Source organism: Ambystoma mexicanum, chromosome 2q (genome assembly GCF_040938575.1).
Source record: "Ambystoma mexicanum isolate Mex_15411 chromosome 2q, UKY_AmexF1_1, whole genome shotgun sequence".
Taxonomy (NCBI): Eukaryota; Metazoa; Chordata; class Amphibia; order Caudata; family Ambystomatidae; genus Ambystoma; species Ambystoma mexicanum.
In genome coordinates, this window is record NC_090924.1 from 638252629 (window position 1) to 638269587 (window position 16959).

The 16959-nt window shown below is 46.2% G+C and overlaps 1 protein-coding gene across 1 annotated transcript in view; it reads left to right on the forward strand.

Moving 5' to 3' along the window:
* The window catches only part of DEXI (Dexi homolog), a 272427-nt gene extending 258262 nt beyond the window's left edge, over positions 1-14165 (forward strand). The window contains exon 2 of the transcript XR_011303289.1: positions 14031-14165. The gene's annotated coding sequence lies outside the window, so the exon portion shown is untranslated. The remainder of the gene's footprint in view (positions 1-14030) is intronic.
* The last annotated feature ends 2794 nt before the right edge of the window (positions 14166-16959 follow it).

Below are 16959 nucleotides of genomic sequence, written 5' to 3' on the forward strand. Positions count from 1 at the left end.
GGGTCCTAGTACAGGGCACACGCGCTCTCCATTGCCTTACCAGTCTACGATGAGCTTGCTTGTGGCTGGCACAATGTCCTCGAAGCATAGTGGTTTGTGATGGGAGAAACGGAAGAAGCACTCCTGAAAGGAACCCTCTTCGAGACCCACTCCTACAGCTTCGTCAACGACTACAGGACCGTCTTTTGCCACAACTACATTGACCAGACCATTGTTGACGGTTACTTTGTCATCAGCTGAAATGGTCTCCTCTTCGTCAAAGGCGTCGTCGGCTGCTTCTTCAATGGGCACCTTATCGGCGACTGCTATGTAGACCACCACCTCGTCCACGACAGCTGCCTTGTCAACGAGTAAGGAAAAGCCAGTGGCAAAACCTGCAGCAAGAGTTTTGCTACCACCAAGTCCCACGACTACTGCTTCATTGACTGCAACTTCCCAGTTAGTAAAGGCGCTGGTCGTGTCTATAGCCGTGAATGAGAAGTGGCTAGAGCAGGAGACCAGTACGCAAAGAGCGCAGTTGGTCCTTTGGCCATTTATACTAGTTCTGAGGACATATGTCATGAGTGCTTGGAGTCGGGTAGTTACAGCCCTACAGGTGTGGATTCGGCAAGGAATCTGAGCCTGTTGAGGCACACCAGCACTCCTCCGGCGGGCCCAGGGGCCCCTACGCAAGTTCCAAGAGATGTGTCCCAGGACATCCTCACAGTGCTCAGCTCTCTGGTCTCAGAGATACAGCAACGGTAACCACCCATAGCAGGCCCTTCCGGGAGCGACCCTAAGTACAGGCCTCCACACAGGCATTGCTCGGCTACCCAAGGTGAAACGAACACAGACGCTGGCACAACAGACATGGGTGAATTTGATGTCTTTGTCGCAGCTGATGGGGAGCCAGCAGGTGTCAGTGATTATACCCCAGAGGTAAACCTCTGAATGAAATCTGGTCATTTCATTTCATGATGGCGAGGGCATCTGCCCTATTTAATCTGGTACCAGAGGAGAAGAGGAAGGAAGGAATCCTGTACCAGAGACGTGCCTGAACCAGGAAGAATGTTATCTGTCCCTTTGCTGGACTAGGTATGCAAAGAAAGCCTGGCCATAACGAAGTCCTGAAATTTGGACTGGCTGGCGAAAAAATACATGGTGCCAGACTCTTCCCCCAAATGTCTCCGCAGCCATCCCCAGACTCAGTGGTTTCTGCTGCAATGAGCTAACGGTCTACAAATCCATCCTCCCGGACCAAGAGTGGGAAGAAGCTGCCGGACCAAGATTGGGAAGAAGCTAGATGCATCAGGAAAGCGAATCATATTCACTGCAGCGTTGACCATCAAGGCTGCCAATGCTCTAGTCAACCTGGCCCGGTATGATAGGGAGTTGTGGCTTAAACTATGCCCACTCCTGGAATTCTTCCCAGACGACCAGAGGACGGAATCTCTGGCACCATTTCAAGAAGCGGAATGGCCTCCGATTATGCGATCACGGTCTATGGATGTTGCAGATTCTGGCTTCCGCCAAATGGGGAATGGCGTAGCGCTCGGGCATCAAGGTTGTGGATATGCCTTTCAACAGCGATAACCTCTTCGGAAAGGCGGTGGATGAAAAACTGCAAGCCATCAAGACAGACACAGATACAGCAAGGTCCCTAGGAACCCCGCAGCAACGCCGCTCTTCTTCCTTTTGGTCCCCCAGTCAGCCCTCCCTCTCCACGGCGGTCCCAGGTTTTCGGTGGGGGCTTGCACCGCCGTTGGTGCCTGCAGGGAAAGCCACAAACAACCAAGCCGATGTGACTTGGCCTAGGGCTAGGGCCCTCACTTCCGCACCCCAGTTGGAGGCCGTCTGTGGAATTCAGGCAAGCCATCCAATGGTGGGGGGTGCGCCTTCACCTTACGCAGGGTTCTCCATTACGAACCCCTCAGTTTCAGGCAACAGTAACCACAGATGCCTCACTGGATGGATGGGGGGGACCATACTGAGCAGTCCCACGCCAGAGGCCTTTGGCTTTCGGAGGCGAAGGATTTACATATCAATGTGCTGTAGCTTCAGGCCGTGTTCTGGGCCCTCATGTCATTCTTGCTGCTACTGCAGGGTCGGGTGGTGAGGATTTTCACGGACAACACCACCACAATGTTCTACATCAGGAAGCAGGGTGGGACCTGATTCCCGGCTGTCGTTGTAGGCGCAAGCCCTTTGGCACTAGGCAATCCTTCAGAACATGTTCCTTGTGTCTTTTCACCTATAAGGCATAAAGAACACCATAGCGGATTCCCTCAGCAAGGAGCTTCGGTCTGATCACGAATGGGAGTTCTAGCAGGACCAGGTAACCAGTCTGTTCCTCTAATGGGGTTGTCCGGAGATCAATCTGTTTGCCACAGCAGCGAACTCCAAATGCAAGCAGTTCGTCAGCAGGTTCCCTCAACAGGGGACTGAGGGGGACGACTTCTCACTCAAATGGGAGGGTCCGTTCCTGTATGCCTTTCCTCAGATTCCCCCTCGTGGTACGGGTCATCAACAAATTGAAGCAATGCCTCTGCAAGATGATACTCATTGGCCCAACGTGGCCCCGCCAGATATGGTACCCAGACCTGCTACGCCTGTTGGTGGTGCTGGCCATCAGGCTGCCTCCTCTTCCCGACATACTCTCCAGAGAAAACTGAACCATCCTGAATCCGAATCCGGCGTCGATTAACTTCTTGGCCTGGCTCCTGCATCCTTAGATTTTGGACACTATGACCTTCCGATGGAATGTAAGCTGTTCTTGCCAAGGCCAGAGCGCCCTCTACTCTATCATGGTATGGTCAGAAATTCAAATGTTTCACAGTATGGTGCAGGATGCAGGGCATTACCCTGCTGCGTGTCTCTGCTCCTCGGCTCTTGCCGTACCTGCTCTAATTGGCCAAGTCTGGTTTGGCCCACGGCAAGGTGCATCTGACGGCTAGTTCAGGGTACACACGTTGACCTACAAAGCCATCATTATAGTACCACAGACTGGTCAGAGAGTTTATGAAAGGTCTTTTTAGGTCTTTCCCTCCAATGAAAGCTTTGGCCCTGGTGTGGGAGCTCAACATTGTACTCTCCAAGCTTATGGGACCTCCATGTGAGCCTTTACTTCGTGCTCCTCTCAAGTTTCTTTCATGTAAGGCTGCGTTCCTAGTAGCGATCACTTCGGCCAGGCGTATCAGGGAAATTCAGGCTCTTTCCTGCAAAGCCCCTTACTTATTGTTTCAACCTACTATGGTGGTGCTCAGCACTCAACCCTCCTTAATGGCGAAAGTCCCTTCTGAGATCCACCTCAACAAATCTTTGGTACTTCCAGTCTTTTTCCCCAAATCTGTTTTCTGCTGCTGAACGGTCACTGCATACGCTGAGCATTGCTCGTGCCTTAAAGTTCTATGTGGCCAGTTCGAAGGATTTCCAGAAGACTTCTCAGCGCTTCGTGAACTTTGGTCCTGTTAATCAGGGGAAGGCCCTGTCCAAGGTCTCTCTATCCAGGTGGCTCTCCGGCTGCATCCTCATCTGGCTGACAGACCCCTTCCAGGCCGGCCCAGAGCCTACTCCACCAGAGCCATCGCTGCTACGGTGGCATTTCTCTCTGGGGTTCCCTTGCTGGATATTTGCAGGTCTGCTACGTGGAGGTCAATGCACACCTTCACACAATTCTACTGTGTCAACAGGGATTCTAGGGAGGAGTCCACAATTAGCCAAGCACTGCTATTCAACCTGTTTGCTTGAAGTGAGTCGTTTTCAGGGCTAAGTGTTGCACTTCTGTTGAGCCTTGCCACCTCCCGTGGTTGTGTATATGTTACTGCTGTATAATCATATTAATCGTTTTCATGAGCATGTGAACAAGTTACTTAACTGTAACTGTTGTTCTCCAGCATGGGCTTGACATGGATTCACATGCAAAACCTCCCTCCATCCCTGCAGTGGCTCCTCTGGGTTCATACTGGCACCTCACATGCTTCTAATCTGAAGATGGCCACTGGGGGCGGGTCTCAGGGAGACAACCGTCATTGGATGGGTACAGTATGACCTGGTCTTCAGTGATTAGATATTAGGCGAAAGGTAGTATTCAAGCTTTTAAAGCAATATTACATTTGAAGAATTGTTCCCCTTCTTTATCAGTGAAGAAGGGGAACAATTTCCCGAAACGCGTAGAGCATTATGGGCTGATATTTGAATATGTTAAAGAACATCAAATAAAGAATATTGGAAGACTATAATGGAATCTGAGTTATGAAATGTCTTGAATTTTGTATTCAATTTTGAATTTCATGCAAGCATAAATTGACCGTTTGGCTGACTTTTCAGAATTAAGGTGTGCAGGGGACGGGACTGTCCATATTGTGGACACCTTTTTGTTTGGTTTTGTGTTATGGCTTTGTGTCAGGGCTAGTATTCCTCCCCTGCACCCATACATGAATTGTTTTGTTTCTGACTTGTATTTAATATTTGCTAAATAAACCTAGTGTGCACTGATTGATGTAAATTATATTTCCTCCTAATCGGCAGGGTCAGGCACTCCATAGTGACTACTCACACCTGACTCCACTTGATAGTTTTGGTTCATTATAAAAGGCGTAGTGATGCAGACAAGAATGAGCGAGCTGGGGATGCAGTTCACACCTGTGGAGCCCAGGAGTGGAGCAAAGCAGGAGCTGCAGGCTGGAGGACGGCGGATAGAGACGCTAGCCTGTTGTGTTTGAGCTGCAACATGGTGAGGGAGCTGTGCCTCCAGGGAGCCGGAGAAGCACTGCCTGCATTCTGCAGGCCAGGTACAGGAGAGTGCTTGTTCCCTTGCGGCCAGTGCCGACCCCAAGGGTGCCTGAGGGGCAGGTGGTGAAGACCCTGACCTCAAACCCGCACTTCCAGGAGGAACTGCCTCTCAACGTGACGCTGCCTGGTGAGTTGCATGGGGAATGTGAGAGAAACTCGGGAGCCTGCGTTTGAATGAGAGTGGCGCGGGAGAAGGGCACGGACAGTAAAAGCAGCACAGAATTGCAAAGAAAGGAAAGTATTCAAGGCATGGCATGGCATCTGAAGGCCAGAGTGAAGCAGAAAGCGGAAAGGCTGAGAACAAAGCAGAAAGCCAGAGCAAAGCAGATGGCATAGCTGAAAGCAAAAGCATAAAGGCAGAAAGCGTGAAGGCTAAAATCATAGGTGCAAGCACAAACAAAGCGTAAAGCAAATTAGAGCGAAAAGCGAGCAAAAGACCGATCAAAATAGAAAGCGAGAGAAAGTGAAAAGAAGCACAAAGGTGCGAGTGGCCTGTAACGGCTGAAGAGAAGGGCACGATAAGAAGGAAACTGAAAAGCAGGTGCTAGTGTGCACTGAGAGGAAAGAAGAAGGAAAAGGGGTGAAGGAAGCATCTGAAGAGAAACAAAAGGTATCTGGAAACGAAACAAGACAAAGAGAGGGGCAGACTGGTTAGAGTGGTCGTGCCTAAGAAAATCAAAGAGCCTGGTGTTTTCGAAAGCCTCTGATTCTACCCCAAGAAAGGATGGTATAGGGCAAAGGTTGGCAAAAAGGAAAAGACACATCCTATACCATGGACTTTGTGTTGTGAATTAAAGAGGGCCTAAAGATGGGGGAAGGGTGCCCTGTGAAATTGATGAAGAACAGTGCCATGTTAAGTTTTGTGTTTTTGAAAGCTGGAAGAGGCCTAAAGCATGGTGAAAGGAACCCTGAGGGGCCTATCCAAGAAGGTATCCTGATTATAATGTCTTTGTGTTTAAAGGTTGGAAGGGGCCTGAGCTTGGGGAAGGGAACCCTAAGAGCCCCAACCAAGTTGGAGACCGATTTGTTTTTTTGTACTGTTGCAAAGATTGAAGTGTGGGGAAGGGAACCCCGAGAAGCTTACAAAAGGAACTGTTCCAATTATTCCATGGTTTTTTGAAACTTGAATAAGCTGAAGCTTGTGGAAAGGAACCCCAAGGAACTTAAAGACACTGAAGGTAGTTGGAATAATTACCAGGGGCCTGTGGAGAAGGTCTTACGAACAGCCCTGTTGATTGAACTCATTTATGTGACATTGACCAAGAAGCACCTGGTAAGAAGACTACCTGAAAACAACCTTGGTTTCCACTTTTTGTTGAACCACTATTTTTTTGTTTTGATGACCTCATCACATTTCGGTAGAGTGTGGGCAAGCATAGGCTTAGACACAGACTAACTTTTAGTTTGGACTATTACACGATGGCCATTAGAAAAATCAGTTAAGGGAATTACCCCTTTAGAGTTGTGGGCAGTCGGGCATTACACCAACCCAGGAACCTTAAAGGTTTTTCAAATGAACCCTTTTAAGTCTGTGTCTCTCTTGATTCCATGCCTGTCTCGCACTGTCTGATTTTGGAAAGGAAAGCAGAAATTACTCTGAAGATGGACGACTTTGAAAATGGAGAAAGAAGGAATAACCTGTGGTTTTTGGGATTTCTGGAGAATGACAGGAAGACAGAAAGGGAAATTATGAGAGCTATACACAATGTGCCCAAGAGCCTGTTTGGAGATGACACAAGTACACAGCCTATGATTGATAGAGCCATAGAGCGGGAGGAGGGGGTAGGGGACCGCGTCCAATCCTGGCCCACTTACACTGCTACAAAGAGAAAAGTTGATGAAAAGGCACAAGTTGAGGGTCCGATCATCCATAGCAAGACCTAAATAATGATCTTCCAAGACCTTTACTTGTTTAAGCTAGCGACAATGTAGAATGTGCATTCCCCTCACGAAATGGCATAAAAATAAAGGCGTGAGATATCATTGGGGATTTCCTTTTTCGATTTGCTTTGAATATGAGGGGCTGCCCTACTAATTGATTTCAGAAGATGACATTCAGGGAGTCATCTGTGCACTCATGGGCGAATGAAACGGTGAGGTCCAAGAGTAGAAGGGAACCAGTGGAGATGTGACAAGAAGGGTCTAGGTGAAATACAGGCCCTGCATTCCAGGCTCAAGGAAATTCAAGTAATTTAATACCCCCCTCCCCATCCATGACCGACATATTAGTGATGTTAGAATCGTAACTATTGTGTTCAGTGTGTTCAGGCAGATGCCATTCCGTCTAAGGTAAAGATTCTGGTTGCAGTTTGCTGGATTTGACTTACTCTTATTATTTACCAAATGCATTATGAAGGGGGAATGGGGTTGCCAGGGGAAATCTGCTACAACATGACAAGGGGGAAGCATTGCAGATGGTGTTTATAAGTGGGGTGAAGGATGCCAAAGGTTTCCATTAGGATAATTCATTTTTCACAATGGGGGGGACGAGATAGGGGTTCAGGGAAGTTATGGGCCCGATGGTCTGGGAGTGATTGGTGGTCTGGTCTGGGGCCGAGAGGTTCTGTGTACGGAATGGACCCCAGGGGGGCATAGGAGTGGGGAATGGGAGGGCTATTCGGCTTATAAGGTATGTTTTTGTTCATGTGTTTTTGCCGTAGTTTCTGATTGCTACAATGGTTAATGGTAAGGTCTCACAGGTGCTTCGATGAAGGACCTACCAGCACTGGCTAGAACAAACAGGAGTGACATTAGGGCAAATGTTATCACATCCTGAATGGCTAATCCAGGGATACGCCTGGTGATGGGATCTCTCAATGCCGGAGATGTTAACTTTCCCACAAAAAGTTAATTGGTGAGGAGGGAATTTCATCGCTCTAGGCTCAACTTCCTGGGCGAGGGGGAAAGAGCCAGGGTTAAAATAGAAATTTATCTGAGAATTATTCCCTTCTTCGGCAGACTCAAAGAAAAGGGGGTTAGCAATTGTTACCTGAAGTAGATTGGGACTGATGATGGAGAAGGAATTTACAGACCCCAAAGCCACTATGTATTTATAAGGGGGCACTTATAGTGTAAGGCGATAAATGTGGGATCGGCTTACTGTCCCAATGAGGGGCAGATAATTTTCTGGGAGATGGTGAAAGACAAATTTATGGGATTCATTGAAGGTCCATTGATAGTACTTGGGGATTTAAACATGGTGCTCGAACCCGATAGAGATGAAAATTATGAAAGATACAGGGGAAGCAATACTGAAAAGGGGAGATGCAAGAGATTCCAGCGGATTAACCACGACCTAGGAGTGACAGATTCTCTTTAGCAGGACTGGTTAGGAGACCCACTGTTTACCTATTCCTCACAGATACATGACTCCTGTTCCAGGATAGACATCCTTTTGGTAGGCCTCCCCCTCAAAGGGCTGATCTCTGATTCATTCATGGTCCAGTACCCTGGTCGACCATGACCTAGTCTGTATAGGCTTTGGAGAATGGGGGGCTGTCATGAAGCAGGGGAGATAGATGTGTAATGACTCCTTACTGAGGTATAGGAGAAGTTAGTACCTGGTATGTTTGGGAAGGGTTCAAAGCCACCATGAAGGGGGTCCTACCACGAGCAGGAGCCCAAAAGAAAAAAGAGGCGGAGTCGGGAAGTTGAGGGCCCAAATTGAGGGTATACAGCCAGGAGGACCTGATAAAAGATCTCTGATGCTGCGAGGGGCTGCAGACCTAAAAAAATATAGAACACAGCTTAAGACTCTTTTGGTACAGGACACAGAAAAGAAACTCCTCTTCCTAAAGCAAAGATACCATGAGAAAGGGGATAAGGCCCAAAGAATCTGATTTGAGATTGGAGATTGAGAGAGCACCATAACTTTAGGATAGTGGTGGGTGTTGGGAGAACCAAGGGTGTCACAGTTTACGACCCAGAAAGTATAGGGAGGCAATTCAGGGATTTCTAGGAGGGCCTACGACCCAGAAAGTATAGGGAGACAATTCAGGGATTTCTAGGAGTGCCTCTACACCTGGGAAAATGATTGGGGTGAGCCGCGCATAAAGAGGTGCCTCGACTCAATACATTCCGGGCTTATTCCAGGAATTCGCTGCCAAGATAGACCAGCCTATAACCGTGCAAGAGGTGATGAGCACGATTTAAAAATAATAAGGGGGGGCACAAAGCCAGGGTACAGTGGGATCTTTAACATTTTATAAAATGTATCGCTCTCTGTTAGCGCCACACCTGGTGAAGTTTCTTAATGACATACTGGAAGGGGGCACACTCCCTGAACAGTGCTGGGGGCAATAATAGTGGTCATACATAAGGAGGGTAAGATCCAACCTCGTGCCTCCTAGACCAATTTCCCTGTTGAATACCAATGTGAAAGTCTAGGCCAAGTTGTTCGGGAGTAGTATCGAGGGTGACCACAGTGACCAAGTGGGTTTCATTAGGGGGTGGCAAGCGGCAGATAATATTAGTAAAACCATAGACCTTATGCATGTGGTGCAGAGATCTGACCTTGAGGCAGCCTTGGTATTGTTGGACTCTGAAAAAGCTTTTGACTGGGTGGAATGGCTTTACATGTCCAGGGTGATGAGAAAAATGGGGTTTGGAGAAAATGTTCCGTCTTGAATAAAAGACTTAACTAGCTCCTCGACAGCTAGAGTTCAGGTCAGTGGGGCATTATCACCTATATGTTCTCTATCGAGAGGTACAAGGCAGTGTTGTCCCCATTCGGCGTTGCTATATGTCCTGTCGATGGAGACTTTGGCTCTCAAAGTGAGGATGAATCAAGGCATCGAAGGGATCTGATATGGGAGGTGGAGTTTAAGCTATCTCTCTTAATGGACGACATCTTGGCATACTTGGACGATGTGCACACCTCCCTGCTGGAGTTGCTGTTGCAAATCTCATGGTTTGGATCTTTCTCTGGGCTAAAAATCGATGTTGGCAAGTCAAGTGTTATACCGATCCAGAGAGCCGGAGCAAGTTTGGACATACAGCCCAGACTTTATAGGATGAGGATTGAAAAGACAGATTGTTTACATAGGAATTCGATTACCAAGAGACCTCTCCAAATTGGGAACTGTGACGTTTGATCCAATGCTGGTGTCCATAAAGAGGGACCTCAAGCATTGGTCGCCGCTGATCTCATGGTATGGAAGAATGCCTTCCATATAAATTAATATCCTACCCCACCTCCGATATTTACTCTCAGCCCTTCCCACTATGCTGCCGGATAGCTTCTTTAGAGAGCTCCAGGCAGCCTCTGGTAAATTGTTTTGGCAGGGCAAAACACCAAGGTTAAACAATCCACTCTGACACTGCCTTAGGAGTGGGGGGGGAGATTTGGATTCCCGAACCTGTTCCTATACTATAAAGCTTCACAAATGAGTCTTATTAGAGCACATGAGAGACGACATGGTGAACCTTTGGACTTACGTAGAAGATTAGGAAGCTTGTCCCAAAAAAATCTGAGATCTATTGTGTTCTCTGCCTAAATTGAAAACTTAAAGATTGAACGAACACCCAACCTTGGGGGTATTATGGACTTTATGGAAAAAGAATAAGGCTAATCCGTTCCCGTCAACGTGACCTTCTGCAATGCCTCTGAAGTTGCAAGAAAGCGGGTTGGCCATCTGTCTCTCTGATGGTGCATTTATAGAATATGAAGCACTTTGGAAGGTTTTGGTTCGGGAGGCAATCTCCATTTTTGAATACTTAAGACTTACTGGGAGGCTGTCCGATAAGAGTTGGGATGATGACTTAGAGAGTTGAGTTGTCCCTGTTTGAGAAAGTGATGGTATCAGCCGAAACTAGGAAAGTGATCCTCTCCAAACTTTATAGAGTCCTGATAACTTACAACAGGAAGTAAACAACATTGCAAGCAACCCTGGGTGGACTTGGCAGGTAACGATATTAAGGAGGAGACATGGGATAGAATATATAAGGTTACTCTCCAATGAAATGTGTTCACTTTGGCTATCGAACACAACTTTCAAATGTTACATAGATTCCACAGGGATCCTCTCAAGCTCTCTCAAATGTTCCATGGTTCCACCCCTCTATGTCCCTGGGAGGGTGGTCTTAATTAGGTCTTGCTTCTGCATGTGGTGGTGCTGCCCTAAGATTCAGATTTATTTGTGTGGCCCTCTGAGTTGAATGAAGGAAGTAACTGGAGAACTGCTAATGTTGGACCCTCTTCAGATGTTGCTTGGTATCACCCCCGAGGGTAGGGAGGAAACAAGATATCCCAGGATATGGGAGACCATGTTGAGGGCAGGGAGAATAACTGGATTTAATTGATGTAATATTATCAATACTTTAATCAAAATTAAGTTAAAAAAAAGACCAGCAGTGTGCCTGACAGCAAAAAATGTGCTGCAACTTGTTCTTTTGCCTTGGAGGACAATTTTGACCCGGGGAAGGGAGTCATTCCACTTAGAAGAAGCCAAAACCTGGAAGTGAACTTCTATCTCCAGTCCAGAAGGAGGGAGTCATTATTCTAGACCAAGGCCTACTTTATCTCTAGTTTTGTGTAAGGGACAGAAGTAGAGTTTGTGACACAGGATAACAGACTATTGATTTACATGGACATTCTGACAGAACCCTTAATGCTTCAGTTGAGGTAGGGAAACCTGTCTTAGAGATAGGGAAAAGTAGGTTTTCTCTTTATTTTCTTGAATAAAAAGTCTATAGCTTGATAGCCACCTATGTGTTGGTCTTCTCCCTCTGCACCCTTTCAATATTTCTAATCCCCCCCCCTGTATTAAATCCTGTTAGTGTCCCCCTCTTTCTGACCCTTTATCCAATATCAGATCAGCATGCTTTTTTATTGGGCCCATCTCCTGTTAATCTATTAAGGCAAGAGTTGTTTGGCTAATTTAAACATGCAATTTACTGTACTCCTGATGGTGTTTCTAGATATTGTAAGGGTGTCGCAGAAGGAAGCTGACACAAGGGTTGTATGTTGGTTGCTATAAACTTTTATTTGAGGAAAAGGAAGGAATCTCACTATGGTGATCTCTAAGAGGGGTTTCCCCGCCACAAACTAATACTTAAGGATCTGTCTGAATGTCAGTCAAAATCAAACTTCTCCTGGTACTGGTATGCACTCTTCGATATAGTTCACAACAAGGCCTAGCCCAGTCAGTAATCCTGATGTTTTCTGTGCTCTTCTTCGTTCTAATATTTTATGTCTTGGCTGTACCACAGAAATACATTGGCCTACTCCCAATATAGTGGTTTGAAATGGAGGAGGAGGCTAAGGAATGTGGGGGAATGACATTGAGTGGGTTGTACCTCTAGTGGTCTTCCTTATCCCCAGGCCTCCCAATGAGGGACTTCTGCATTAAACCACCTCTATGGGGATTATTGGGTAGCAGCCGCACCGATCTACCCCTTGGGTAGAAGTGACAATACATGGCAAACCATCACACTATTCCCCATGAAAATGCAAATATTATGCTTGATACTTTACAAGAACATAGAATCCCTCCCTAAGGAAGGCGCACTGAGCCAAGATCATGTTGAAATGGAATCTAAAATTCCTGAATGTTTAGAGTCTAACAAAGTGTGTAACTTTTGAAATGATGTAACTGTTCATAATTTGCATTTTTTATTTGCATTAGAAAACCTTTGCAAAAATAAAAATTACACAATCCTCTCCTCCTCATGCCCTTAAAGGTAGTTTGAAAAGATAGGACATTGAAAAAGAAGAGCAGCTGAATGACTGAAGGGGGAAATAAAGTGAGAGGGGTAAAAGGGAGGAAACATTCTTCTGAGCCAGGTCGGTTAATGCCTGCTTCTCACACCTCAGAGTTGATTATCCACCGCTAGCCCACATTTTCCACTATGGCAATATCACATTCATAAATGCTATTGTTGCTAGAACCACTGACACCTTTTCCCCCCTTAGAAGAAATGTCCACCAGGCATCCACGCTCATGGTTGGAGCTTCCTTTAGGTGTTGACTGAAATGTTTAGTTCTAGTTTCAGTCAATCCCATACTGAACAGCAATACGCGTTTTAAGGTTTCTACTCTTTTCCTGAGCAAAAACGACATTTGTTGTCTTTCAGTGCTTTTGGTAGCGACCTTGACCCAATTATTTCATTTGTCAAATAAATGTTCAGTTTAAACAGGAGGAATTGATTTGTTATATCTGGACGAGAACTGAATCGGGTATTTAGGTAAAGCACCAAGGGCCCTTGTTTCATTGGCCATCATCTGGTGTAACTTGTAGGCAGAAGCCTTGTTTAGGTTCAAGATCCAATCACGCTCCCCCAGTTTAATTTTCTGTTTAGTTGGGTTAATATTCAGCTCTTCTTTGGCCAGGTTTCCTTTGACCCATGCTTTCAGCACCCCGTTGTTCCCCTTTGCGATTTCTTTGCGGGTCAAGTCCATAATAGTTGTATCTGAGGTAAGAAGACACTTCCTAAATAGTGCCATTTGCTTCCATTCGACAATCGATTTCAGTGATTGGAGCAATAGTTCTCTCCTAAAAATTTGGATCGGCAATTACCTCAGCACTCGCAGCACTCTCTTCCAAAAGATGCCCTCCAGGGTTGACCAAATTTAATTTTGGATCCGCAGTGTTTCATCGGATCCATATGTTAGCGTTGGTACCATTTTCATCTTATAGAAGTCCACGACAGGGATCAACGAGAACCGATCAAATTTTGTGTTCAATGCCTGGTTGCCAAAGTTTTGGCCTTCAGCCTTAGGGAGTCAGTAACTGGGGCTACGATATGACTGTTTATTTGAATGCCCCAACTTGTTCAATTCGTTTATGGTCCATTTTCCACTCAGTTAATTTGTCTAATTGATGCTGTAGCCCGATAGGTGTTTGGCCAATTAATACCAGGTCATCAATGTATAAAACGTGGCTTACTTGACCCCTGCCTATCTGTGGAGGAAATCTGTTTGCAGTAACTGTTCATAATTATGTGGATCCTTCTAAACCTATCCAAAGAAAACCACAGTATCCATTACAACACAAAGCAAAACAATGTATTGCTGGTATCATTGAATCACTGTTAAAACAAGGTATTATTGTCCAACGTAGTAGACTGTGCAATACACATTCTTCGAGTGAAAAAAACCTGGAAGGTACAATTGTCATTTTGTTAAAGACCTGATGGCTGCGAACTCAGCGGTTTTACCCACCGTCCCAGTTGTTGCAAATCCTGGAACAATTTGCTCCTGTGTTGCTTCTGTTGCTGTGTATTTTACTGTTGCCTCATGTCCTGATTTCTTCTCTCAACAGCACTCGCTGAGAAAGGGCACAAAGCATTCTTGCAAAACTACATTTATGTCAACAGAGGGTACAGCATTTGAGACAATATTTCTGCAGGCACTGTCTACTGAACTAATTCTCAAGTGGCACCAATCTTGCAAATACCAAAGCCCATCACCATTACACAGATGAGCTCTTTCTTTGGTTCTGTGGTGTACTGTTGCCAGTGGATCGAGGGATATGCTGTCATGGTAAGACTCTACAAGGTAATGATGCACATGAGTACATCTGAATCACTTTAGTAGTACTTTGAAGAAAAGCAAGCATTTACAGATGTTCAGCATTCAGTTGCTAACACACCTTTACTGGATCTTCAAAATGATCATTGGCCATTTATTTTTGCCATAAAAGGGTGGTTCTCTCCAAGCAGGACTTTACAAAACCGTGGTGAAAAACAAAGTGCGATAGCCTCTTATAGTGTGAAGCTTGCTCCTGTCAAAGCTGGTGTACTGCCCTTTTTGCAATCTTTAGCAGTTGCTGCATTTGCACTATAAAACTCAAGACCTGGTTCTGATGTGTCCCCTTCTAGTGGCAGTACCTCATGCTATCAAAACCATATTGATAAACAAAACCCTTCATTTATCTACTTCTCATCTTGCAAAGTATGAACTCGTATTGGCAAATTCCACCAATGTTACATCGACTGTCCTTAATTCGGCTTCCCTACTGCCTACAGCAAATGTTGAAGTACACACCTGCATCACTGTGACCCCAGTCCTTGCAAGTCCGCAAACCGATCTTTTTCATGTACCTCTTAAAAATGCTGATCTCATTTATTTTGTAGATGGATCATGTTTGAGAGATGTGCAAGGTAATCCAACTGTCCGGTATGCGATTCATACAGCACAAGATGTAATTCAGTGCACGTACTGCAGAACTTCACTTGGATCAAATTTCAGAGCTCATTGCACGAACAAGAGCCTGTGTACTTTTGCAAGGTAAATGTGTTGCTGTGTACATTGATTCACGATATGCACTTGGGGTTATCCACGTGTGTGGGTACATCTGGATGCAGAGGGTATTTTATTAATACTCTTCAGGAACTCTCCAGGATTTAAAATAATGCTTCTTATTCTGAAAAGAATGCCTAGAGAAAAGGAGGTGGTGTGAAACATAATTATTAATGATGGCACATATTTGAATGATAGCATTGTGATTGTTATTTCATTGTGTCTTGTGTCCTGAAGAGGGAAGCACCTGTATCTATTATAACTGACATGTGAAGCAGCAGGGATGCTGAAACCTATGATTGGTTGGCACACATAAATGATACGCCACAAGGCTATGCAAATGTGAATGGAGAATTTGTTTAGAACAAGGCTAAACCTTAAGTAACAATGAGTTGGAAAGGGTTAGGAAAAAGCTGATTCTCAGAATAAGGCTTTTCGGTGCTTGACATCTTTACACAAAGGAATGCTAGAAGCATGGAAAAAGATATAACATAAATGATAACTGACAGACGCGAGTGCCTGCGTATAACCATGTGACCCGCCTTGTGAGGATAGTGTCACAGAATTGGAATAGGCAAAGATGTACAAGCGAGTTAAAAGCTGTTCCAGTATAAGTTTTAATTTCTAAAATGTAACTAATATATCAAAAGATTAATTGTCAAAAACCCTACAAATATAAATATACAAGAATGCCGGACTGGTAAAATTGATGCCGGTATGGCAATACCGGCATCGTTGACCGGAGTATTACGAGCCGCGATGCTGGTGTCACCGGCATTGTCAGGGACCCGTCGTGACCGGCCTCACCCTTGCCGGTATGAGCGTTGACCCGCGGCAGCTGTCCCAGTGACACCAGCATGCCGCAGTGAAGTGCACATTAAGAGGTGCACGGACATGCAGTTACCAGCATGGACATGCCGGTAATGAGGGATTCAATGATACCGTTAACACTGACATCGCGGTGCGGGCGTTAACAACAATCAGGTGTGTACAAACCTGCCACAGGTGCACACAATGAGCACAGGTGCAAGCAATGGAGTCTGGCACAGCACACAAGGAGCACTCCCACACACCACACCCCTCCCAAATTCACAATGCTACTATTAGCACTTGAAGTACTGGAGCTGGAGGACATGTCAGCACTGCTGCTCATTGTGGAGGCAGAGAATGCAGTGGAGGCTCAGCAGGAGAAGGAGGGTGAGAATGGGCCAGCACATACCCATTGTGCAGGCAGTTGTACCCCACAGGCAGCCACCAATCGCATGGCTAAGGGCCACCCCATTCAACCTAACCCCAGCTCAGATCCACACCATGTACCGGCTGGACAGGGACACCATCACCACAATAGTGGACCTCATTCATGATGACCTGTTGAGCCTGATCAATATCTGGACAGTCACTCCCCCTACCCCCTTGCTGAAGGTAGTCTCTGTTCTACACTTCTTAGCCACAGGCACATATCAGCACACAGTGGAGCAGCTGCATGGAATCTCACAAGCCTGTTTCTCCTGTGTGCTGATGCAGGTGACTGATGCACTCCTGAAACACGCAAGCAACCACATCAAGTTACCACGGAGTGCGGAGGAGCTGAATGCAATCAAAATAGCATTCTATGCACTGGCAGGAATGCCAAATGTAATCAGTGCCTTCAACTGCACACATGTGGAGCTGGTTGTCCGGCATGCTGTGGAGGTAGTGTACCGCAACAGGAAGCTGTACCATTTCCTCAATGTAGAGATGTTTTGCAATGCATGCAATATCATCACTCAGTGCTGTGCAAGATTCCCTGGCTCCACAGATGACGCCATGGTGCTGCGCACCCTGCTACATGGCACAACATCCTGCAGAACGTACCTGGCTGCTGGGTGAGTGTAACCACAGGGCCAAGCGGGATGCTGAGTGGGGGGGGGTCCCAAGCATAGTGAAGGTGTCTAATGGCTGGGGCGTGA